We start from the raw sequence: 6,000 nt of genomic DNA on the forward strand, positions 1-6,000 counted from the left end.
AGTTCAAACTTAAAAAAAAAAAAAAACTGCATCGTTCGTGTGGTGGTTGTGCGAACGTTTTGAGCAAAAAGATTGTGTCTGCTACTCTGCTTCCCTTCACTGTGTGTACCTGTGGAGCTGTACCACACAGGGAGGAAAGAGGGGTTTTTATTTTATGTTTTGCAGCCTTGTAGTAGAAACTATTGTCACATCCCGGCTTCGTCTGTCCTCTCTCTGTGTGTGTGTGTGTGTGGTGTTTGAGGTGGAAGCTCTGCGGTTGTGCGCTGGTGTCATGACATACATGAACGTGGCGGAGATATGTTTACTCTGGGTGTGGCAAAGGCAAGCAACAGTTTGTATTCGTCCTTTGGAAAATCCTACATACTATATCGTCTCACGTCTGTCGGAGTGTGTGTGTGTGACGTGTGTGTGTGTGTTTGACATTTTCACCATGGTAATATGCAAAACCGGCTCGGCCCGGCCCGGTAGTAAAATGTCCAACTTTGGAGTTCATGTGGATTGTATTATTGATGCTTTTTTTTTTTAAATTCTCCTCTGTGAAGCTGTGATGATGTCGTTAAAGTTTATCATTTTCAACTGTTTCAGAGTTGAGTGAGTTAGTTAGATGAAATTTCAGCGTGTGTGTGGCTGGACAAAAGTTATTTAGGTCATGATCTGATTTTGGATATCACCTGTATAAAGTTGTTTCTTAATACAATTGTGCTTAAAGATAACTGTGGTTATGAAACGCTGATAGCTGCAGCTGTGTGGCAAGGTGCAGAAAAGTTGAAACCAAAAGCCCAGATTGTTTGGGGACGGCTACACAGAACAACCTTCAGGGCCACCGTAGGGTTCCCGGTCGGTTGGTCCGTCCGTCCGTCCGTCCGTCCGCGGCAGAGTGGCCCCTCTGTTGCCTGTAAAAGGAAGTTTGGATATGCAAAGTGATTCACTGATTACAGTGCTCTCCTTCTGCTTCCTCTCTGACTCACCTCTGGATTCACATGTAAATATGAGAACATGCACATGCTACAGAAGAACCCGCTTGGAAACTGTCCCCTCCCATCCCAAAGGTTGGCTCGCTTTATCTCCCCCCCGGGTTCGGTCAAAGGCACACTTTATCAGCGACTTGGAGGGGCGGCGGCGGCGGCGGCGGTGGGGGGATATTGTCTTGTTGTCAGCGATCTGTGAGCCTGTGTTAAACAAGAAGAATGGAAGATGTTTGTTTTTTTGTTTTTTTTAATTTAGTTTTTTATTGAGATTCTGCCACAAATATGACATGTACATCCATTTCAAATATTAGTCACAAAATCAGCATAAATGTCCTTTTTCTAGTAATAAAAGAACACAAAAAACTAAACTAAAACATGAACATTTAGCGAGTGACTGAGGTATGGTTACTGCTACTGCTACATCTACAGCATATTATCTCAGGTTAAGCAAGTCAAAGTCCGGCCTGCGTGGTGAAGAATGGAAGATGTTTTAAAGAAGGTATAGCAGCAGCACGTCTCTTCCTGAATATATCTTCCCGTCCCTTGAACATAAATTCAGACTGGGTCGGGTCAAGTCTTCCCCCGGTTGCCCCGCCGCCTGCAAGCAGCAGCAGCAGCAGCAGCAGCAGCAGCAGCAGCAGCAGCAGCAGCAGCAGCAGCTTCCATAGAAAGGAGAGAGATCAGTCAGGTGATGGTTGGAGAGTCACATGAATCTGTAAGGTGGAGCTGTTACAGTCCAGGGCCTGTGTGTGTGTGTGTGTGTTTGTCTTTTTCTGCTCTGCCTGTGTTTGTGTGCGCAGTGTGTGTGTGTGTGTGTGTGTGACTGCACAATATGCGAAAGGAAAAAAAAAAAAGCATCTATCTAGTTGTCTTTGTGTTCCAGCGTCCTAATGTGATACCACATCATCTTCTTGAGGCGTTAGAAGAAGCTTTTAAAATCTTTTAAAGCTGAAGTCAGAAAACCCACACTCTGTATTGTTAATAACTAAAAACCACATCGCCGGCGCTGAAACACAGCTGTCCTGTGACATGAGTAAACATTAACAGAGAGAAAAGTGAACAGCAGCGTACAGTATTTAAAATGAGCGCTGCCGGTTTTTATATGCGACTCCTCTGCTCTACTTCCTGTCCTCCTCTCGTCTCCTCTCATGTCACATCTTTTTCTTTTCAGTCCCAACAACACTGTACCGAATGACTGATGCTTAATTATTACTTTAAAGCCCCTCCTCTTTTATATTCTCTCTCTCTTTTCTTTTTTCTTTACCCCCCCCCCTCTCCTCTTCTCTTCTGCTGCCCTTCACGCTCTCGTCCTATCGCTGCCTGTCTTGCTGTTACGTTGCGGCTCCTGATTGGCTCACAGCTGTATGAGCAGTTGTATGTTTGGACAATAAATCATCATTTTAGTGGTGTGTAAAGTAGATAAATGATCATAATATACGCCCCCCCTGCCCCCCCTCCTCTCTCTTTCTCTTTCTCTCTGCTTCATGTGTTTGTTTGTTTTTTAAGTGTACGAACGGACAAACTGTGATGCGAGGATGTCAGGACGTTTTGTGTTTTTTGTCCTACTTCAAGTTGTATGATATGTAGTTGTGGTTGTGTTTTGCTGCTGAGGTGCTGTTGTCTCCTTTTGAGTTTGAGTATTTTAATTAAAAGAAAGACAGTCTCTAGTCTATACCTGTCTTTTTTTTTAAATGTTTTATTTCATTTGTAGGTCAGGTTTCATATATATTTGCTCACCGTTCAGTAGAAACATCCACAACTTGCCTCCATTGTCAGCGTCTTGTGTTTGATTGATATCTGGAATTCGTCTGACTACACGGCCTCTCACTTACTTCCTCTCTCAGTTTTTAACCTCTGCGTGAACTCGTTGGATCGGAGGACATTCATAGATACTCTGTCCTACATGGCAGCAGCCCTGTCTGTGTGTAAAGGACCCCCACCCCCCCCAACACACACACACACACCCACCCCAACACACACACACACACACATACCTATTGTTGTTATGACCACTTAACTTACACTAACTGTTCTCTGGAAGTAGTGAAACAACTGGCAGACGGCCTGAGCAGCCAACTGGGTTGAAAGTAAAGGAGCAGAGTTCATATGTGTGTTTTGGTTGTTTCTTTTTTTTTTCTTTTTCTTTTTCTTTTTTTTCTTTTACTGTTGTTTGGTGAACGTCTGCTCTGCCGTGCCGTGCCGTGTCGTGTCGTGTCGTGTCGTCGTCCTCCGAGTTCAGCAAAGACATGTTTGACTATAAGGCTGTGTGTGTGTGCTCTTGTGTCCCGCCCTCCTCTTATAAGCCTATTGTCAATCCAGGAAGTTGTCAGTTCATCTTTTATTTTTGTCCCCCCACATCTGCTCTCTCTCTCTCTCTCTCTCTTTCTCTCTCTCTTTCTCTCTCTGTGTGTCGTTTCATGTGCTGAACTTTCCACAGTGTTCATGTTGTAGGGGCCAAGTCTTGGATCACACAACGCGATAAGAGCGCTTTCAGTCAGTCGCATTGAGAGTGAATTAAAGAGGAAGTTGGCCTACATGTTGCTGTTTGTGGGAGGAACAGATTGGCAGGCAGCAGCAGCAGCAGCAGCAGCAGCAGCAGCAGCAGCAGCAGCAGCAGCAGCAGCAGCAGCAGCAGCCTAACATGCTAACAGTGTAAAAGACAAGTCCACGTATTGTCATGAAAGCACCAGGGTCAGATTGTGGTTTGATTATAGCTATTTATCGTATTTTTATGTGTATTTTTTTTTCACACAGGCAGATTATATATATATACCTCCCTGTCCTTCATAGACCTTGCTCCACTGGCATTTTTTTTTCCAGCAGGGCCCAATGCTGGACGACCCATTGGACAAAGGCACAGGAAATAAGTATGGGCCGATGGGGCGAGTGCTTGTTATGCCAAAGAGCATGTCCATATCGATGCTTTTGGAATCCTGTCACCCATTGATCCGCCCTCTGCATTGCACATTTATACGTTTTAAGAGCACAGATATGTGTCTGCCAGTTGATTGATTATGAGCTATTTTCAGCTGCAGTGGGCTGGTTCCATTGCAATGCCGGCTTTGGATGTGTCAACGGCAAAATCAAACACTTTTTCACACGCAAATCTGAACTCCCAGGCCTGTCGGTTTGTCTTTCTGTCTTTTTTTTTTTTTTTTCCTGTGGTGGTGAGTGTGTGTGTTGCAGCAGTCCCACCACCGCAGATATGGAACAATTCATGATGACACAGTTTATCAATTAAAGGTGTTTTCTATTCTAACTACAGTGGATGGTTGTTATTCAGTGTTAGATGTTGTTTGCGGGCCGAGGTGAAGCTCTCGGCCTGTGTTTGGTGCGGCTGGAGTTTATTCCCACTACAAGGAGCGAGACAGAGCTGCTGGTGCTGCTGGGTTCGGTGCAGGAGCGGTTGGACTTTTATTTTGAAGGCTGGAAAAGTTGTTGTTGTATAATCAATTTTTATTATTTATTTATTTATTTATTTATTCATTCTACCCCTGAAACATAAAGAGTGGTCAATCGGAGCCTCACTCTGATCAGTTTGGGTCAGTGGATAACTGATTTAAAAATAAAGGGTTAGGGGTTAGATGCCCATACTTCTTGCTGAGGAGGACACAATGCATTGTGGTCAGTGTAGTTCAGCGTTATGCTTTCAGTGTTTGGCAGCATAAACTAAGATAATCTGATGCCACCAGTGTTTTTATTGAACCTGGACCCTCTGCTATATGATGACGATAGCTTATAATTAATAAAAGGTGAAACAATTATTTGACTATTCGATACTTCAATTCCACGCTCTTTGTTGTGTTAATAAGTTGAATATCTTGTGGGTTTTGATCCGTTATTCAGACAAAATGAGAAAACTGAATATATCGCCTTAACCTGTAGGAAACTGATGAACACTTTTATTGATTGATTCTCCACGAACATTAGAGGTCAGTCGCAGCCATACTTACCTTCACCCAACGGTTTGCTATACTCTCGTACACCATTGTCTAATCAAGTCAAATGATCGCCCTACTGTTTTTCCACTAAAGCCTACATGGAAACAGTTTTTTTGCTCCAGACATTGATCATTGATCCAAATGAGGAGTAAATAGACGAGAAGATCAAAGTAAAAGTACAGTGAAGTTGTTTTTCATGATCGTTTTATTGCTTGGTTCGATCTCTTAATGTTACAAATCGTGCTTAAAACGTTGAGAGACATCTGCAGCTATCGATCCCTTCCAGTATCAGTTAATCTGAGCATTACTCTCTCGCCTTACAGATTCATTGTTCAGTAGTCTTTAACGTAAAAGTGACACATGTTCAGTTTGTCAGACGCTCCAAAACCTAAATATATTCACTCCTTAACGATACTAGACGGAGAAAAGCAGCAAATCGTGACAATGGAGAGCCTAGAAATGGAGTTCAGAACCTAAAAGGACATTGATGTCGCTGATTAATCGATTATCAAAGCAATCAATAGTATTAACCGACTGTATCAGCTGTGAAATACAGGATGTAGAAAGAAACTCTGGGGAATTGATTTCCATTAACTGATCAAATGAAAGCGACATTTGTGTGTATTTGTGTGTGTGTACGGTCTAGATAGAAAACAGAAGAAAAAAAGACAAACTTTCTAAAGATTGAAGCTGTTTTACGGTGAATGAAATGAAACTCCCTCGTTGCAGACGAGTGGTGGTAGTTCAGCGCGGGGCGGCCCCAGGATGGAGAGGCACACAGCTGGGGACGGGGGGGACAAGGCTGCGTCCCGGCCTGGAGATGGGACGGGGAAGCAGCCATCTACTGAGCCGAGGCTGCATGGGTCTGGTTCTCGGCCCGGGCTGGGGCTGGGGCTGGGGCTGGGGCTGGGGCTGGGGCTGGGGCTGGGGTGTAGTGCTGGTCACGGGACTCTGTCACCAGCCTGGGGGCCACTGACACAGTCATCTGGGGCAGTAAAGTGCTAAGAATGGCCGGCATTGTCAGCCAGCCCTGGCCCCTGAAGGGCCTACAGAAACAGAGGGGCTACGCTTCGCAAACAGTGGCTCTCCTC

General features: G+C 44.5%; 1 protein-coding gene across 2 annotated transcripts in view; it reads left to right on the forward strand.

The window, feature by feature from the left end:
- Positions 1-6,000, forward strand: part of gnal2 (guanine nucleotide binding protein (G protein), alpha activating activity polypeptide, olfactory type 2) — a 58,398-nt gene that overhangs the window by 21,795 nt on the left and 30,603 nt on the right. The window lies entirely within an intron of this gene.

Source organism: Trachurus japonicus, chromosome 17 (genome assembly GCF_045865225.1).
Source record: "Trachurus japonicus isolate A0001 chromosome 17, Traja_1.0".
In the NCBI taxonomy this organism is placed as follows: Eukaryota; Metazoa; Chordata; class Actinopteri; order Carangiformes; family Carangidae; genus Trachurus; species Trachurus japonicus.